Source organism: Danio aesculapii, chromosome 7 (assembly GCF_903798145.1).
Source record: "Danio aesculapii chromosome 7, fDanAes4.1, whole genome shotgun sequence".
Lineage (NCBI taxonomy): Eukaryota > Metazoa > Chordata > Actinopteri > Cypriniformes > Danionidae > Danio > Danio aesculapii.
Genome location: NC_079441.1, coordinates 938,904 through 960,212, shown reverse-complemented (window position 1 = coordinate 960,212; position 21,309 = coordinate 938,904). Strand labels below are relative to the sequence as shown.

Below are 21,309 nucleotides of genomic sequence, written 5' to 3'. Positions count from 1 at the left end.
GATAAACTTGCGCTAAACGTCAAAAAAAGAATGGAAGTTTCTGCATTAGGAGGAGGCCTGTTTTCATATATATAATGATAATTGAGTCTTAGTACACGTAGACATATTATAATCATGTGCTTTCAGAATCATCTCCACTCACACGTCTTGGAGGATTTGCGAGGTTTCGCTGATGTTCTCCGTCAAGGATGCTCGTCTTTTCTTTCTCGTATTTAACATTAAAGAGTGTTCACACCTCATCATCCACGCAACACACCCCGTCACTTTCCGCCATTTTATCACATGATCTGTTGAAGCAAAATCACATGACTGTTTTGATGCGCATGCTGGAGTTTATATATTTATATGCACATTTTTCCTACTCATTTTTATAGTTATGCGCATCTTGATGTTTCTATTCAGGGTGTTTCTGCGAATATTCTAAAATGCGCATAAAACAGGTGTGTGGAAACGCTCAATCTTTCAATTGAGATGTTCAACTGAGGTTCTGACTCTCTGTGGTTATTAAAAATGCAAGATATCCTTCAGAAAGAGTAGGGGCATAAACCCCGTTCTCCTGGCCCAATTTGCCCGGTGGCCTCTGTTGAACCATCCCTATATGATAATTGGCTTCATCAAGCTCCTCTCTACCAATAATCTGGCGCAATATGGCTGCCATCGCGCCATCTAACTGGATGCTGAAGGTTGATGGATGAAGGGATTCTCCAATCTCCAAAAGTGCTTTGAGTACCCAGAAGAGCACTGTATAAATGTAGGGAATTATTATTAATTCATCATACCACATGTGTTTGGACTGTTGGGGAAACCGGAGCACGCGGAGGAAACCAACACGGGGAGAACATGCAAACTCCACACAGAAACACACACTGACCCAGCTGGGACTCGAACCAGCGACCTTCTTGCTGTGAGGCCACAGCATGACCCTCGGTGCCACCCCTAACAAGGCCCACCCCTGCTTAACTTCCGAGATCAGATGAGATCGGGCGTGCCCAGGGTGTTATGGCCATAAGCAGAATTATTATTATTATTAATTTGAATAATGGGAGATGGAAACACATTTCCCTAATAAAATCTGATGTAGCGAACATTTCAACACCATTATGCTCACCGGTTTCCTGCAGCTTGCTGAGGTTACCAATACTATATTCTGTTACTTAATCAACTGGATGGCAAATCTTTTTCCAAACCTTTTTTCTTCACATTAGGATAGAGCCCCAGCTAGTGTATATATACAGAAACATTCAGGTTTATTTCTGTTAGCTCTGTGTCAGTCAGTCAGGCCACTGTGCTGCAGTTACTCAGTAAAGGTAGAGTGACCTCTGCAGGTGATTCTTCAGCTACTGGACAATCTACTATTTTGAGTGGACTTGCGTCGCCTACACCAGGATTAAACAGAGGAACGATTGAGCCTGAGAATCTAGTGCTCATGGTCAGGAGATGTTTACTCTCTTTAACGCTGTAAAACGACAGCAGACCTGCATCCATAATCTAGCAGAACTCCCAGTCGCTCAGGCCTCGGGGATATGGACAGGGTTATTGGGGGATCAGTGTTTGTGTAAAAGCCATTTCCACCATCTGAACTCAAGAACCAGAAACCCCTTGATGGAGTATAAGCAGATCTGTCTTTTACACAATAATTACCATGTTTTCACCACACCGATTAACCAGGAGATTTTTAGGAGGGATTGGTGGAGCTGCCAGCTGTACCTCCCAATAGTGTCGACCAGAGGTAAACTGTTGAGCTCCAAATGCACATAACTGATATGGAAACCCCTCTGCAGTGGGATGATAATCTGGACTGTCCCTCACAGATTTACAGTCACTCGATATCTTCAGATCTGGAGATAAACTCTCACGATCAATACTGATCTGCTCTGTGAGGAAAATCAATAAAACAACATTAATTTCAACAGATATGAGATCATATTAACATCATTCATCTATAAACCGAGATGTCTCACCTGCGTGTTTCCTCAGTTCTTCCATATTCATGGCTACTGGAACTGGAACTAAAAAAGAAAGATGTTAATAATATAAAAGAGAGAAAAATACAGCTTTAAATGATAACATTTCTGCAAAAAACAAAGTAAAAACAGGTTTTTCTCTTCTTTATTAATTTATGGTCTGTTGAGATTCTTGATTGTGATTGGCTGGTGGATGTGCATTACATGTGTTTTAACCACACAGGCAGTTCCAGGCAGTTTTAATAAAAGCACTTCCCCAAACATTATCAGCAACTATGGCGACTGCTATGAATAACAGTTGCCGGAGCCTTCATTACTCCGTAGAGCTCATTCATATTCCTGGAGAGCTGGAGACAGAGATTTAATATTTAGTGGTTGATAATCTTAGGTTTTGTCCAGATATGTTTCCACTTCTTTTCCAAAAACAAATATATTTGACTGCAAATGAGACTTCTGAAAGAGGATATGGTTGCGTTCTATTCAAACAGCGGCTCACATGCCATGCCGATGGGCTGGTGTTAATTATACAATACAGCTTCATGAGTGGTTTAGTGTTTTTAATTAATGTTTGATTTAGATTTTATTCTATTTAAAGCAATATTCAGGGATACAGCTAAGCCTGGGTTGTGCTGAATGATTGATCAATTGCTTTGCATTATAATTATGTTATTGTTATGTTATGTTATAATTATGTTATTATTATTACTGGACGTATATGTTAATTACTTTCGATGTTCTAAAATATTTGTTGAATTTTTTTTATCAAAGCTAAAACATATGTATAATCTATAGTTGGATTGGAGAAAAAATCTGTCTGTAATTTATCAGTCAATGCATAAAGCAGCCTTTTCATAAAGCATAGTTAATTGATCTGGTCCTATTAATGCAATTTTTATTTGGTATATTATGAAAGCTGCACAAGCTTTCGCAGTAATTCGATTAGATTAAAAGATCAGAAATAACCGGCTTTTACTGTCTGTCATTTACATATTACATGCATGCACAAAATCTCTCTGATGTCCAAGCTTTCTCTCTCTCTGAACGTGGGGACTAGGAGATCTAACGTGTTATAAATGATGAAAACACAGTCAAATATTCTGCTACATGGAGCAAAACTAGTGTTATAAGTTAGCAAAAGGATTTTAAATGCACTCCGCTGCATGTCAGGGTGGCTCTTTGCCTCTATATAAAATCTTTTAAATGCATGCAATTCATTGATCAACCCTTACATACAGTTGAAGTCAGAATTATTAGCCTCTGTTTGTTTATTTTTTTCCCCCAACTTCTGTTTAACGTAAGATTTCTTCAACACATCTCTAATCATAATAGTGTTAATAACTCATCTCTAATAACTGATTTATTTTCTCTTTGTCATGATGACAGTAAATAATATTAGACTAGATATTCTTCAAGACACTAGTATTCAGCTTAAAGTCACATTTAAAGGCTTAACTAGGTTAATTAGGGTAACTAGGCAGGTTAGGGTAATTAGGCAAGTTATTATATAATGATGGTTTGTTCTATAGACTATCGATAAACAAATATAGCTTAAAGGGGCTAATAATATTGACCTTAAAATGGTGTTTAAAAAATTAAAAACTGCTTTTATTCTAGCTGAAATAAAACAAATAAGACTTTCTCTAGAAGAAAAAATATTATCAGACATACTGTGAACATTTCCTTAATCTGTTCAACATCATTTGGGTAATATTTATAAAAGTAAATAACACTTCGCCTAAACCTCCAAAGCTTTCTGTTGTGATGTCTGACTGTTGTAGCTGTGTAACAACTCTGATCATTCAGCGGAGTGATATGGAGCTGTACTGCACTCTAAACCTGCCGGAACTACTTTAGCTGTGTCTTATCTGACAATAACCAAACACCTGAGAGTGACCAGCGGCCAATCAGGATCAAGCATTCAGCAGACCCACAGTATTCACCTTATTCTCCGTGTACGAGTGGCCGCAGCTATTTGAATTTTTTTGGCTCGAGACTTCACGTCTCATTCACTTCCATTCACTATCAGAGGTTAAAAACAGCTGGTTCTGCTGCGTGATGTTCCAGACCGATCTTATTATATTGTTTGACCGTTTTCTGCAGTTTATTATCCTAGTCATCTCTCTTATAGGTGACTGAATGGGAAGTTCTAAAACAATCGTGAAATCGAGCGCACCTCCACATTGAATAAGCTCAATAGGTTCCTTAAAAGTTTGATTATATATGCTTGATCATATTCACAGAACTTCGGTAGGACATTTATAGGGAACTGCATGTGTTTTTGTGTCTGAAGTAGCAGAAAGTCTACACTGATTAATAATCTGAAATCATAAAAGATTTAAACCTCGTCTTTGACAGAACGTCTGTACAAGAGTTCATTTAATATCACAGCCCAGATTCTGTTCATGCTGATTCAAATGATTTCTTATTAAAAAATAATACAAATACAAACTAGATGCATCTTCAGTTGCGTTCTCAGACGTGTGTGTGGTGTGTGTGTGTGTGTGTGTGTGGGTGTGCGTGTGTGTATATATAAGTAGGGAAAGTATAAAAGTAAAGTAAGTGACAGTTTCTAATAATAAGTAGGGTTAGGGGTGGAAACAAACATCTCTTCACACCTTTTCTCTCCTCCACATGTACATCCTCACAGTCTGAAAATAGAGAAAAACATCAGAGTCACTCATTACCAGACTGATTACAGCAGGGCTGCTCAACCCTGTGCCTGGAGATCTTACCTTCCTGCAGAGTTCAGCTCCAGCCCTGATCAAACTCACCTGAACCAATTAATCATGACCTAAAGCAGCGCTTGATAATTACAGGCAGGTGTGTTTGGTCAGGGGTGGAGCTGACCTCTGCAGGAGATAGATCTCCAGTACAGGGTTAGTGACCCCTGGTTCACAGCAATACCTGAAAGACTCTGAACTGTTAAACTACACCTTTAATCATTCAGGCTGAAAGACCAAATCTCTGTCACGTACTTATCCAATAGTCAGATTCTGATTTAGATTGAGGTGATGATTACACAAAGCTCACGTGTGTAATAATGCTGTTTATGTTATAAACTCATGCTTTTATTTAGGAGGTAAATAAATAAAGTATACATGGGTAAAAGATGAAGCATCCACATCAGGTAATGCTCTGTCATTATTCACTTAACGCATTTATTTATTTTATAATATAACCTCAGCCTTATTCTGAGCCGGCTCATAACTGTGGTTAGATCACAGGTGTCAAACTCAGTTCCTGGAGGGCCCGCAGTCCTGCAGAGATTAGTTCCAGCCCTGCTTCAACACACTCGCCTGGAGGTCTCAAACAGGCCTGAAGGACTCATTAGCTTGATCAGGGTGTGTTTGACTAAATCACTGTTGGAACTAAACTGTGCAGAGCGGCGGCCTCCAGGAACTGAGCTTGACACCTGTGGTTTAGATGTTAAGTGAGGATAATACTCACCTGTTCCAGCATGTTTCCTTTCTAAAAAAACAAACAGAAAATATCATGAGATGGCAATTGTTGGAAGTAGAAACAGTGGACACAAACAATAAACCCCTAGGGTTGTGGCTTACAGTGAATTAAAACGATTAAGAGCAAAGCTGACCTGAAGCGGAGTATGAATTCACTGTAAACCACGGCTTCACAGGGATTATTGGGTAATAAAACAGATATTTAATTTACATGGCAAGGTTTCACGAGAGTATTGTACAACAGCTTTAAATGCAGCTCAATCAGAATCAAGAACAGGAACTCTCTTTGTAAACCAAACCAACCTGTTAGTTTTGCCGCTATATTTGTAGAGCATCCATCCAGCCAAACCAGAAGGACACAGAAGAGGAGGTGTAAAGGTGATAAACAGAGCCTTCCATGGCTCTGAAGAATCTGACAAGAGAAACCAGATGAACATCACACCTTTAACTATATCAATCAAGTCATTTAAAGTAGAACAATCGAAGTTGCAACGGGATATTCTAAGAAGAAATTATATATACACAATTATTGCACAGGTGTGCCTAGGCTTGGCCCTAAATAAAACGCTACTCTAAATGTGCAGTTCCTCATGGATGGGGATCATTCTGCTTATACTCTGGCTCCCACCACTCTAACCACTGCTCAGATGATGTATTTCAGACATTTGTCAGTTTTATATCCAGCAACTTTAATCATTAGGTGTACATTGGTCTAACCTGAAGAGACGAGGCCCTGTATGTCCACTTTCCCTCTTTAGACTCTCCAATTGCAGTGGACACGGAGCAGGAGACCAGCTGAGCATCTGATGGAGAGACGGTGGTCCAGCTGTGGACAGAGAAATAACCCGTCTGCTCCCCGATGGAGAGACACTCCTGCAGGAGGCAGAGTCTTTCCCTGGTCTGATGTCCACGTGATGTTTGGCTCGGGGTACCAGCCGCTGGAGCGACAGCTGACGTTCAGCCGGTCGTCATCCAGAGGCCTGGGGAACAGGACAGGAGCAGATCCGGAGCTGGGACCACCAGAGACAGACCATCAGACCAACACAGACACACAACCACTTCAGTAAAGACATCACTAGTGGACAGCAGAAGGGCTCGACTATTTCAAAGGAGCAATTCACTTCCAGAATGAAATGTTCTCACTTCTCTCTTCTGTTCAACACAAGAGGAGTTTTCTTCTTCTTCAAGATGTCACTGTTGGGTTGTAGGGAATCAGCTGGAAGAGGAGCTGAATGGAGGCTGATCATTCTGTTAGTGAACTACTCCTTTAATTGTGGAGGAATTATGGTGTTAAACGCTGGGTTTGACTGACCTGTGACTTTCAGCTCCAGGTCTTTACTGCCATATGCACTGTCTCCACTGACATAGCAGTGAAATGAACCTTCATCCTGAATGATGATCTTCTCCAGCTTCAGAGACACATCTCCACCCTTCAGTCCTTCAGAATGATCCGAGCGTGGTGTCAGAGAGCTGCGGTTCCTGAAGGACTTCTCCTGTTCATCTTGTATCTTGCCACGTTGGTATAAGAGTACAGTGTTGCGGAACTCTCCATGACGGTACCAGCGGATCTCCAGAGCTTCAGCATTCTGGGCCGGAGAGATCCAGCAGGGCAGAATAACTGTAGAACCCACATGAGCCACTAAAGGACCAGGAGGAACCGTGACGATGAACGACACTGATGAACAAACACACAGCCGTTAGTCTGCACCTACAGCCTCAGAGATTACACATCTACACCTGCATATCCTTTGTTAAAAAAGACACGTGCATGTGCAAAGATTCATCCACGATTACATTTCATAATGTTAAGCATGTGGATCTCATTTTTTCCAACTCAATCTCTGCTCTCTCTGTCACTAACTCTGCTGAGCACTATAACTCCATGTTATCTTCCCTGCTTGGTGAGTTTTGGGTCACTTTGAAGAAGCCATGTCCATGGTAAACTGCCAATTTAGGTTTACGGAAATTTACTGGAGTGAAATTGGAATAGCAGTACATGAATTTATTTTTGACACAGGATAAGCTTAAATACTTTGCTTCTTTAAAAACAGCACATAAAGTTTAATCAAGGTTTTGGTGCAGCCTAGGTCGACCTGTTTACCACAGCCAAGACGAGGCCAGTTGTTTTATTCACTGTCTGAGGCTGCACTTGGCACGGATACACTAGCACCAGTGCATGTGCAAGTATACATTTCCCTTCTCACACTGACCCTGTGCAAGATCAGGGAGGACAAGCAGCAGGGTTGTTGGTTGTGCTACACTGGTCCACTCGGACCTTGTTTCCAGATCTTACTCTCCTTGTGACGGCCCCTTCCTGGAGATTCCCCTGAGGAAGGACCTTCTTTCTCAGGGATGTGGCACCATCTGGCACCTGTGCCCAGATCTCTGGAACCTTTATGTGGGCTCCATATGTAACCCACCAGTCCTACACCACCCAATTGCTCTGAACTGGGATTGAACAGGTGATTCTTTACATGGGAGTCAACTGCTCTAACAAGGAGGCTAAAGACCCCTGAATTTGCCTGATCGGAGTCATTCCCTTTCTCCAGGATAAGTTGGAGCAAAAGCTGTCACCCTCCACACTGAAGGTTTACAATGCTTCCGTCTCTGCTCATTATGATGCATTGGATGGCAAGACGCTTGGGAAGCATGACCTGGTTACTCAGTCACACCTCAGAGGTGTTAGGAATCTTAATCAGGGCATACTCACACTATGCTATCTGAACCATGCCCAGGCCCGTTTCCTGGATGGTTTGAGAAGTGTAAGTGCTCTGAATCTGGTTCAGGCGTGGTTCAGTTGGCCGGCCCTGGCCTTGTTGGAGGAGGTGTTCCAGAGCGCGGTTCACTTGGGCTCAGACGCGGTACGCTTGTAGTGTGAGTGCAAAGTGTGCCTGAGCCCAAAACTGAAGACGAGACGTTACTTTAAGGGACTGTTTGATATGCATTTATTAATCATTCTTACTGTACAGCGAACGCAAACTGTCGTAGATTATTAAAGACCCCTCACTGCACCACAGCTGCACCTTCAGCAAACCTCCTAATTCCTGCAGCACCAGGACTTCATGAGCGTTAAAAGTGGCTGATCTGTTCGGTGAATATTTGACTGCGTGTTACTGCAAATCAAACGACTAAAGCGATATAACTAAAGAAATATCCACTGTGCTGAGCGAGAGCGCTTCTCTACTGAACAGCACATCATCTGACGTAAGTGTGTTCAGGCCCGAATGTAATGTGAGTGTGGGCTGTCACGGGAGACAGGAGAGGGGACAAGCATGCTTCGGCCCGGTTTAAGGCAACTGTACATAGTGTGAGTACACACCTCATCTTGTGTTTTTTTGGGATCTCTATGTAGTCCTGGGAGTATTGCACAGAAACCCCTTTAAACCACTCAACTCAGTGTCTCTGCTGATTGCAGTGGCTCATGAGGGCCAGGGACCTGGAGGCATTTTCAGTCAAATGAACTGAGTCTGGAATTTGGACCACACTAACAATTATATTGACCTGAGACCCTAGCCTGGCTATGTGCCCAAGGTTCCCAAAACTCTCTCCCCCAGGAATCAAGTGGTGAACCAGCAAGAACTGCCTGCCTGGAGGAGGCAGACCCAGCCCTTTCACAGCTATGTTCTGTTGGCACACTGCGCAGTAATGTGGACGGCACACAGATCCTCTGAGGCACACCAGGGTAAGTGAATTTTTAAAACTAATTATCATAAGTTAAACTGTGTTTTCTCATATTTAGCCAGAAATGTTATTGCTGTGCAATAGAGTATAGCGTTACTGTCCAATCAGAGACATGCCTGAGCTGTTCTACAGAGTTCATTCATAGAAAGATCAGCCAGAAGGGGAACATTTATGTGCTGAATGTCAGCATTATTGATCCATAACAATGTACAGTACCTATAACTGTCAGCACGTGTGCTTTAATACAGTTTATTTTCTAATATACAGTTAAGTGCAATTAAAGTATAAACTGAAATGCAAAGTCAAAATAGAAACAGCAGAAGTGAACCAATAGATTTTCCAGACCAGCAAATAAAATCTAAGCAAAACAAACCAAAGATAAAGTCAGACACGAATGCGCTAAAACACCGTCACTGTTGACTAAACTGCTGATGAATATCCACATGATAGGGACATGACAGCCTTAAATAAGTGAATATATATCAGTATATTGATCACAAGTGCTCACATTCACAGTTTGTGATCATATCTCTGTGTTGTTGTGTTGATATGTTATCCAAATATTCATAATGTTAGCTGGAAACAGATGGAAATATGAGAGGATTGTGCTGCGTTTAAGGCCTCCTGCACTGCTTCATTCACACTGACATTCCTCCACTTGGGTTTTAGGTTTTGGGAGGGGGAAAATTCCACCACCCCGTGCAAACTCTTGGGATACTAGGTATCAGATAAGCACAATCCATATGTACTAGGTTTCAGCTTGTTTCTCTTACTCTAAAAGCTGGACAGACCTCCCATGCCTAGCTACAGTTGCTAAGCCACGACTGGTCTGTTTTCGAGTGTGGTTTACCGATGGGTCAATTGGGAGGATTGGTCATCTGAGCAATTCCCCCAGTCTGATCAGTCTGCATTTCCTCCTTTGTGGAATGAGGGTTACATTCATAACAGATGTTTTTAATGCAGTAAACTGTGGTGTATTGTGGTATAATATACTCTATAGTTGTAGAAAACTACAGTATTGGGTTGTGTGTTTACATTTCTGTGGTTGTGCTGACAAAGCAACTGTAAAACCACTACAGATTTATTAAAGTACTTTAGTATTTACTATAGTATTTCCACTTTAGTGTTTTTCTTATTATTAATAAAGCATTTACTGTATTTAAGGAGTTTGTAGCAGCGATATGTGATGATAAAGTGAATTTAGTAACACATTAGATCACTATCAGTATGCATTACCCATTTTTAACCATACTGAAATATCTTGAATTAATCTGCTGTGATTGTAGTTTCTATGGTAACAGAACAGATCTATTAATAGAAACCCAATGCTGTGGATTTTTAGAACTATAAGGCTGTATTATACTACAATACACCACAGTTTACTGTAGTAAAATCTAAAGTGTTTATTACAGTTTATCAGTCTACTGTAATACTACAGTATGCTGGAGCATTCATTAACAAAGAGTTGCAAATACTATAATATATTATAGTGTGTGTGGGAGAGATGGGAGTGCGTGCCCCAGTAGAGCTTTATGTCTAGCAACGCCCCTGTAGTATACTATAGTATGGATCATGGCTCATATAACATTCTATATGTACCATTTATAGACCACATATCACATGTTAGGCCGGGAACGTTTCTTTAGCATACATCCAGCCCCGAGTAAACCAGAATAAATCACAGCCACACACACACACACAGCGAAATGAAAGAGTTTAGTACAGATGTGTGTGTCGTGTTCTTACCAGAGCAGTCTGTGAGGAGATTGAGCAGCAGAAGGCCGATAATCGAGCGCATTTCTGTCAGACGAGTTTATGATCAGACTGGAGAATCACGAGGACAGAACTCACCGCAGACACACACTCGAGCTCCGGGAAAACACGAGCTAACACGGTACAATGATGACTGTAGATCAGCCCGAGCCCTTCCGCGCATTAATGAGCAAATATAAAGGAGAAAATGGACGAGACTCTGACTGAAGCCGTTTATTTTTTTACTTTCGCTTTCTAAATGAGCGTGATGACGTCACTAAACAGGCGTCATCAGATCATATTTCATATTCGCGTTGTTTTATTCTGCTCAGTGTGTTTAATTTGATCATTGCGCTGTAAACTAGTGTGTTTTAGGGCTGTTTGATTCTAATGGATAATTTACACACACATACTCTCACACACTCACTACTGATATTCAATACTAACACACAAAACAGAGACACACACACTGAACATACACTACAGAGACAAACATATATTAATATGTTATGTAAAACTAGGCCTAAATGAAAATCATGAAGCAGACTTCTAAAACAAGGAATGAGTATATTGTGAAATAATTGAATGCATAATTGAAATATATAATCTAAAATCTAGATCAGGTGTGAAATATATTCTTTTATATAACACGGGAAGTAAATGGGGCATGAAATATACCTTTTTGAACATCTCAAACTATATAAATGGCATAATGATTTACATTTTAAGGTGCAGCATCAAGGAAAAAACACTTAATGCATGTAAAAATGTAAACCTATTCCCTTTTCACTTTATCTAGGATCATTGTGCATTAATTAATTAATGAATAATTTATTTATTTATTTATTTATTTATAAGCACTGAAGAAAATAAAAACATTGGATCTATTTAAATTATATAAATTTCTTACTCGTCTTGAATTGCATTTTTTCCACACAAATAATTTTTTTCAGCATATTTTTACTTAATATTAAAGTGAAAATCTTTATATATTTCTAATTTGAGGAATTGAAGTGTTACCTCATAAAAAAATAAAGTGAATATCAACTCAAAGGCACAATAGATGATCGTGTTCAGACATTTTATGTTGTGCTGAATGTAATCTCTTCACATTCTAATAGTAATGATTTAAAGTAAATGATCTACATGTATTCATGCATCTTCCTTCAGCTTAGTCCCTTTATTATCAGGGGTTGCCACAGCGTAATGAACCACCAACTATTCCAGCATACATTTTACGCAGTGGATGCCCTTCCAGCCGCAACCCAGTACGGGAAACACCCATACACATTCATTCACACATGCACATACATTGTGGCCAAATTTAGTTCACCAGCTCCCCTATAGCGCATGTGTTTGGACTGTGGGGGAAACCGGAGCAACCGGAGGAAACCCACACCAACACGGGGAGAACATGCAAACTCCACACAGAAACACCAACTGACCCAGCCAGCGACCTTCTTGCTTCGAGGCCACAGTGCTAACTACTGAAGCACTGGGACCCCCCCCCCCCCTCTAAATGTATTTTATATTCTGCATATTCTCTCATTAATGATATAAAAGGCTGCATTTCAAAATAAGATTAAATACATTTTAAAATTGGATGTGATGAAGTAGTGTTTGTCCTTTTCTGTTTTACATCTCGACTTAACAGTCTCATCCAATTATGCAGACAATAACTCAACACTAGAAGTCAACATCTTAATAACTGAGCGGTGTTTAGAGTATTGATTTCTTCTGTTTAGATTATAATCAAGACAGCAAAGCTTTAGTATTAACCATCATCAGAAAATGAAACTGTATTGATGCTGACTGAGCCGATCTGCACTGAGCGTAAAGCTTCAGCAGAGACTGAGCGCTCGGCTCTTCTCTCTCAATTTAGCTGGAACAATCAGGTTGGAAACAACTGTTCTAAGTGGACAACGGATGAACAAATGATGCAGTGTTCAGTTACTATGGTCATGAGCGGCAAGATATCAGAAAAAATCACACATTATAATATTTTTTTATTATTATTTTGCAATATATATTGTGATATGAATACAATTCACCAGATGACTTCATATTTCTATTTGGAAAGATTTATAATGTTTTTTTTTTTTTTAACATCTTAAAAATCTTATAAACAATCTATAAAATTTGTGGGGTCCCTTGACACACTTTCGTTGTGGGTCTGTGCTATTTGCAGTTCATTTCTGTATTTGCATGTGTTGTGAGTATTTGCATGCTCTATTTAATAATCTATAAATGCAGTCAAGAAAAGATACAACAAAAATAAAGTGTGTTATCATGTCCCAAGTCTAACAGTATTCAAGTACAGTGACTGAACGATACACATAATTCAATAAAGTGAATCCTAGTTAAGTGGTACAGTTTCTTATGCCAGAATGCTTTTAAAACAATCACAGGCATCTAAAACACATGCACATGATCAATTATAATATAAACTCACATTGCATAGATCCTGACTATTCAGTAATGATCACATTGAGATATCGATGCTGAAACTATGTGTTGTGCAGGCCTTGTCATGTGTTATGGTGTGTTCATGTCTTCAGGAGGCGTCATGAACGCTGTCATGCTAAAGTTCGCATTTTCCCAGATCTCCTACGCACATTTAAAATTTTAATTAGTAATGTGCATTTTTAGACAGATTTTAAAGATGATTTTCTTACTAATTCGATATTTAATTTCTTTGTGCAGCCTCAGATTAGAGATTTGGTATAGTTTCAGCCAAATATTGTGCACTAAACCACACAGCATTATAATGATTATTCATTCAGCTTTCAGATTGTGCATGCATGTCCACACAACACCTTCATGTTGTCCCAACACAAATGAAGTTAACTGTTTTTACACATTTAACTGGATTGAACATAACTCAACTCCATTAAGTTGTCCCAAGAAACCTACGAACTGATTTTCAAACTCCAATGAGTTCAGTAGTTTGAACGAGCAGCAGAAGTCATTCGAGTGTGAAACTGAATTAGAAATAACACTGAAGGAACCCGAGCAGAAAGTGTGTGGCAGAATGGGTTTGACTTTGCACTTCTGTGTGTGGAAGTTTGTGAATGCAGCCAGCTGTGCGCGCACACACACGTGCTGCAGGTCAGTCGGCGGTGGTGTGTCCACTTTTAGCTGCAGACGGATCTACATCCTACATGCGGATGTGGCAGGCAGACCAGTGTTTCTGATGGAGAAATGTCCTCTATTTCTGTGCTCTTGAACTTCCACAGACAGTCTGTGTGTGTTTCATTTGTATAGACAGATGATGGCTTTAACTACACACCACACAACACACACACACATCTTACCTATTTATTATCATCATGGATCATCATGTAAGGATGTAATGCAGGAGATTACATGGACTATTGGCTATTATTGGATTAATAGTGCTGTGCAACAATTAAATCACAAATAAATGAACATTTGTGTTTGCAGTGTGTGTGTGTGGTATGTGTGTGTGTGTTATAACTAATAATATCATGGTTAGTGTTATTGTAGTGTTAGTGTAAATTACAGCACAAATGACATGTGAAGCTCATCTGAGGTGGATGTTTGCTTGGTTTATACTAAAATAACTTCTCTATGATGATGATGATGTATGATGATGATGATGATGATGATGAGGATACAACCCCAATCAGAAAAAAGTTGGATGTGACAATGCAAATAAAAAATAAATGTTTTAAATTTACTTTGACTAGTAATTCATTGCAGACAATACAATAAACATAACTTAGTGTGTTCCTCATGATTTATTTGTTTTTATTGTTTGTTTGTTGTTGTTGTTGTTGTTTGTTGTTGTTGTTGTGTTGTTTTTTCCAAAATAAACCCATATTCCAATTTTGGTTATTGCAACACATTTAATAATAAAAGTTGTGACGAGCAGTTTAGGGAGTGATCAGGTAAACTGGCTAATTATTAAACTACAAAAGCAGCATCAGTACAGGTCTAGTCCTTTAGGAGCAGAGATGGGCCGAGGATCGCCAGTTTGACAACAAATACATGAGAAAATGATTGAAATGATTAAACACAATGTTCCTCAGATGAAGACATGTGGATATTTCACCTTCAACAGTGCAGAACATCATTAAAGACTGAAGAATCTGGAGGAGTTTCAGCGCGTGAAGAACAAAAGTGCAAGCCTAAGCTGAACAACTGTGACCTCCGACCCTTCAGGGGCGCTGCATCAAGAATCCTCATTCATCTATAAGCCAGATCAGCACATGGGCTCAGGACTACTGCGGCAAACCTTTATCAAGCACCACAATACAGAGTTACATCCACAAATGGCAGACAAAACTGTACTGTGCTAAAAGAAAGCCCTATGTTAACAGTGTCCAGAAGCAACATCAACTTCTCTGGGCATCTGGGATAGATCAACACACAGTGGAAACAATGTGCTCAGATGAATCAGTATTTCAGGTGTTTTTTGGGAGAAATGGACTCCGTGTGCTCCAGACCAAAGAAGAAAAGGATCATCCAGACTGTTACCAGCAACAAGTCCAAAAGTCAGGCTCTGTCATGGTGTGGGGTTGTGTCAGTGCCCTTGGTAAAGGTAACCTGCACTTCTGTGATGCTCCATTAATGCTGAACAGCACAGAGAGATTCTGGAGCTCAATATGCTGCCTTCTTCTCCAGGGACGCCCATGTAGAGTTCAACAAGACAACGCAGAACCACATTCAGCACACATTACAGAGTCCTGCTGCAGAGGAAGAGGAGACAGATACTTGACTGGCCTGCCTGCAGTCCTGACCTGTCTCCAATAGAGAATCTGTGGGGCATTTTGAAGTACAAAATGCGATAATGAAGACCCTGTACTGTTGCCCACCTTAAGACTTGTTTGCAGGAAGAATGGGACAGAATTACACCTGAAACATTCCCTCAACACCTTAAGTGTTGTGAAAAGGAAAGGCAACAATACACAGTGGGAAATGCTTTACTGATACAACTGATTCTGTGACGCTCCAGGGACAGATGAGTCTCCGCTGAGGTCCAGCTTTCAGCCTCCGGCGCTTGGACTACAGCTTCGCACAAAACGTTTGGTCAGTGGTGAAATGGTCGTGCCTGTCTGAGCCTGGTTTCTCTCGATATTTTTTTTTTATTTATTTCACTTTCGCGATTTAGTGAAGTTTTTTTTCCCTCTCCCCTGTATTAAACCACACTGAACTGAACTGACACTGTTTTAAATTACTATGATCTTCTATGTGAAGCAGCTTTGACACAATCTACATTGAAATAAAGGGGAATTGAGTTGAACTGAATTGAATTGAACTTTTTGTTGAAATGTGTTGCAAGAACCAAAATTGGAATATAAGTTTATTTAAAAAAAGAAAAGAAATATAGTCATGAGGAGCAGGGAATACATGAAATATTCGACTTGTGTTTCATTGCAGACAATACTTCTTGATGATGATGATGATGATGATGATGACAGTAGATCTGAAGGATCAGTGCTGTCACATTTGACATGAGCTGGTCTCTAATTGTGTGTGTGTGTGTGTGTGTGTGTGTGGTGTGTGTGTGTGTGTGTGTGTGTGTGTGTGTGTGGTGTGTGTGTTCCTCAGGGTCAGGATGAAGTGGAAGGCTCTGGTAGTTTTGCTGCTAAACTCTGGACGTATCGGGTTCTGCTGGAGCTCATTCACTGGACTGAGTCTGCCTGTCTGACGCTTCACACACTGCATACCGAGACGCAACAACAGCAGCCAGCAGATCCTGTAGAGACACACACACCTGCACACCAAGACACAACAGCAGCAGATCCTGTAGAGAGACCCACACACACACACACTGCACACCAAGACACAGCAGCAGATCCTGTAGAGGGTCTACACACACACTGCAAACTGAGATGCAGCAGATTCTGTTGAGACACATACACACACACACTGCACACCAGGACACAGCAGCAGATCCTGTAGACAAACACACACACTGCAAACTGAGACACAGTAGAAGCAGATCATCATGTAGAGACAGAGACACACACACACACACTGCACACCAAGCATATCCTGTAGAGGAGCACACACACACAGCAGCTCTTGAAGAGGCAAACGCACACACTCTCTCACTCACACACAAGCATGCACACAAAAACTCTCTATCACTTACACACACACACACACACACACACCTGTCAACGCCACAGACACTGAGCTCATCTGAAGCTCCAGTTTAGGTTAAAGCAGATTTTCAGCTCAGACTAGATCAAGAATTGTGTTTTAAGCATCCGAGTATAAAACACGTCAGCGAGACACTAAACATGCCTTCAAATACATCAGACTTTTCAATTTGAAGGTTTTGAAATGACGAGATGTTAAAGATAAGCTGTCTCCTCAAATTACTCTAACTATAGGGAGTATTTATATTAATATATGAAAAATGCACACACATTGACAGTGTGTGTGTGTGTGTATATATGAAGAGTTCAGGAAAATGACATATCCTTTGCCATAAAAGTGATATTACTGAACACACACACACACACACACAAGAGCCTGATAAAAATGCTCATTTTAGAGGGGTTTCTTAGAGGCTTTTGCATCTAAACTCTTCATTTATTATCCGCCAGTGCCTACTTAAATATTTAATAGAATCATTATGATTACATTAAAAAGATCACACTGAATTTACACATTAATGTGAATAATTCTACTTTAAAACGAATAAGAAGTTCTTGCTGATAAATATCTAAACCGTATATTGGTTTGGAGGACAGTGGCATACACACAAAAGCTTCTATTAATGCTAAATTCACAACACTAAGAGTAAACGAAAGGGTGAAACATTTCATTGAAGAGACAAAGCTTATACTCTGAAATAATTTAGCTTCTCGGGTATTCTCCAAATTATATCGCCACATTTACTTTAAAACAAAGCAAACTACACCCTATTTAGTCAGTGTATTGGTGATTTCAGACAGAGCTGAGAGTCTGTGGTCTTGATGTTGTGTGAAAACTATATGTCAGATCTATAATGACCATAACTCTCCAGATCTAATATAGTAGCGCTTGACCGGACTAAAACACTTAGGGCTGTTGTGTGAAATACACCACGTCTCTGATACACACGCGTTAATGTGAGGAGACAAACACACATCAGCACAGATTCTGTCATCGTTCACTCAATACAAACACTGAATATATGTGATGGAGGATTGGAGGAGATCAGTGTGAGCTCTTCAGAATGAACACCAGTAAATGATGACAGAAGTCTAGCTGAAAAGACTGGATCATGTGCAGAGAGAGCCCATTGATGGACTCCGTACTCATTATAAACCAATGAAGTTGTTTTGAGGCCTGTACCATGAAGCTGGATTAGCCGGCTAGCCAATTGGAGTTTAGTTTGCAGCAATATTGGGTTTTGGGTACCATGAATGCAGGCTTTAATCAATTTGTTGCCATGGTAACTTAGGTGCCGTTCACATACTTCCTAGATTTCTTCACAATTATTAATTATGAATAATGAAAAGATGCCATATGTGAACAGCCCCTTACACTGCAGAGCTAACCCGAACAAGCTATGCTCAGACTATGTTTAGGTTATGTTCTGGTTAGGTTCAGCATATTTTCTGGTTAGGTTTAGGATATGTTCTCGTTATGTTCTGCCTATCTTCTGGATATATGTTCTGGTTAGGTTCAGGATATGTTCTGGCTATGTTCAAGTTATGTTGTTGATATATCTTGGATTAAAGATCACAAACTAAGATTCAACGAATCAACTGTGAGCAAAGTGACCATTAAGACACTGCCAGTTTCTCTTGCTCCAAATCAAAGGTCACTATATAGTGAAACACTTTTTAAGATAATAATTTTAGATATTTTATATAATACATTTTTAATGCCCCATTAGGCTTAAGTAATTTTAGTGTGTGTTTTTTTTGTTTTTTTTTTTGCTTAAATAATATAAATGTACAAGTTGCCGCAATTTAAAACATTTTATTTTTATTTAATCAGGAGGTAAAGCTTTACAAAAAATAGATGAGCTTATATTTTTGAGTCTGTTTATACATATTATTAACTTTACAAATTAACTTGTGCTAAAGGATCATTAATTTTAATTCTGCTCTATAAATGTTGTTAAATTCTTCATATAATTATTCAATCTTTAAATTGTCACTTGTGAATTGTGTTGACTCTTTTGTGGGAAGTCAATCACACTATCTTTGTTTGGAGGCCTGTGATTGGCTGTTTGCTTCTAATGTCCCGCCTTAATTTGTATGCACACTTGAGCGTATAATGAGCTCAAATCAAAGCCTGAGTTAACAGAAAAAGTTGATATGTACTTGTTTTTGTCTGGTTATGTTCCGTTTATATTCAAGATATGTTCAGGTTATGTTCTGGATATATTCAAGATATGATCTGGTTATATTCAAGATATGTTCTGGATATATTCAAGATATGTTCTGTTTATATTCAAGATATGTTCTGGATATATTCAAGATATGTTCTGGATATATTCAAGATATGTTCTGGATATATTCAAGATACGTTCTGGTTATATTCAAGATATGTTCTGTTTATATTCAAGATATGTTCTGGATATATTCAAGATACATTCTGGTTATATTCAAGATATGTTCTGGATATATTCAAGATATGTTCTGGTTATATTCAAGATATGTTCAGGTTATGTTCTGGATATACTCAAGATATGTTCTGGTTATATTCAAGATATGTTCTGGTTATATTCAAGGTGCATTCTGGTTATATTCAAGATATGTTCTGGTTATATTCAAGATACATTCTGGTTATATTCAAGATATGTTCTGGATATATTCAAGATATGTTCAGGTTATGTTCTGGATATATTTAAGATATGTTCTGGTTATATTCAAGATATGTTTAGGTTATATTCAAGATACGTTCTGGTTATATTCAAGATATGTTCTGGATATGCTCAGGTTATATTCTGGTTATATTCAAGATATGTTCTGGATATGTTCGGGTTATATTATGGTTATTTTCGAGATATATTCTGGTTATATTCAAGACATGTTCAGGTTATATTCTGGTTATATTCAAGATATGTTCTGGTTATGTTCAAGATATGTTCTGGATATATTCAAGATATGTTCTGGTTATATTCAAGATATGTTCAGGTTATGTTCTGGATATACTCAAGATGTGTTCTGGTTATATTCAATATATGTTCTGGATATATTCAAGATATGTTCTGGTTATATTCAAGATATGTTCTGGTTATATTCAAGATACATTCTGGTTATATTCAAGATATGTTCTGGATATATTCAAGATATGTTCTGGATATATTCAAGATATGTTCTGGATATATTCAAGATATGTTCTGGTTATATTCAAGATATGTTCTGGTTATATTCAAGATATGTTCTGGTTATATTCAAGATATGTTCTGGATATATTCAAGATATGTTCTGTTTATATTTAAGATATGTTCTGGTTATATTCAAGATATGTTTAGGTTATATTCAAGATACGTTCTGGTTATATTCAAGATATGTTCTGGATATGCTCAGGTTATATTCAAGATATGTTCTGGATATGTTCGGGTTATATTATGGTTATTTTCGAGATATATTCTGGTTATATTCAAGACATGTTCAGGTTATATTCTGGTTATATTCAAGATATGTTCTGGTTATGTTCAAGATATGTTCAGATTAAATTCTGGTTATATTTAAGATATGTTCTGGATATTTTCTGGTTATATTCAAGATATGTTCTGGACAAGTTCTAGTTATATTCAAGATAGGTTCTGGATGTAATCAAGATAGTCAATTTTATAACCGCATTTACATGATGCCAACAAAGCCTGACTGCACTGCTTTGGTTTTGTCAATTCCAAACTAATCCTGAGTTTGTTAAGCCAGCTTCATGGTACGGGCCACAGGTTTGAGGTATATATAGTATATAGAATAGAGAGTTAGTTAAACTCAGCTTGAGCCACATTCATCATCTGTGATTAGTAAAGCGTGTGTTTAGATGATCATTGAGCCGCACAGAGCTTTAATAACCACAGATTAATACACTAATAATCACTCCTGACTGTACTAACTGTGTTCACGTAGCTTTACTGACCGCCACTTAGACTGTGAATTACTGAACGCATATTTATGTGAACTAAATCAAAGGCATTACTGAAGATTTAAGAAATAACAGTATTATTTTTTACATGCTTACAACCAAAAATCTGAACGATTAATATATATTAACTGCTGTATTTATTGATTTTGACTGAAATGTAATGTAAATGTAACACTTCTTTGCCGTTACTGACCTTCTGAATGCTGTGAATCATATTCCGAGTTTTTGCACTGTTTTCTGTTCTGAAAGCATCACGTTATGCTGTTATTATCTGTGAGACGCAGACTAACACACATTTGGCAGATTTCTGTTACATTCTCTATTTGGTTATATTATTGATGACCGTATATGTATGTATTTGTCTGTATTAATCAATAAAT

The 21,309-nt window shown here is 38.8% G+C and overlaps 1 pseudogene; it reads right to left on the bottom strand.

Annotated features, from left to right (window-relative positions):
• Window positions 1-1,173: 1,173 nt before the first annotated feature.
• LOC130231504 (butyrophilin subfamily 1 member A1-like) lies at window positions 1,174-11,146 on the bottom strand (annotated as a pseudogene).
• Window positions 11,147-21,309: the final 10,163 nt, after the last annotated feature.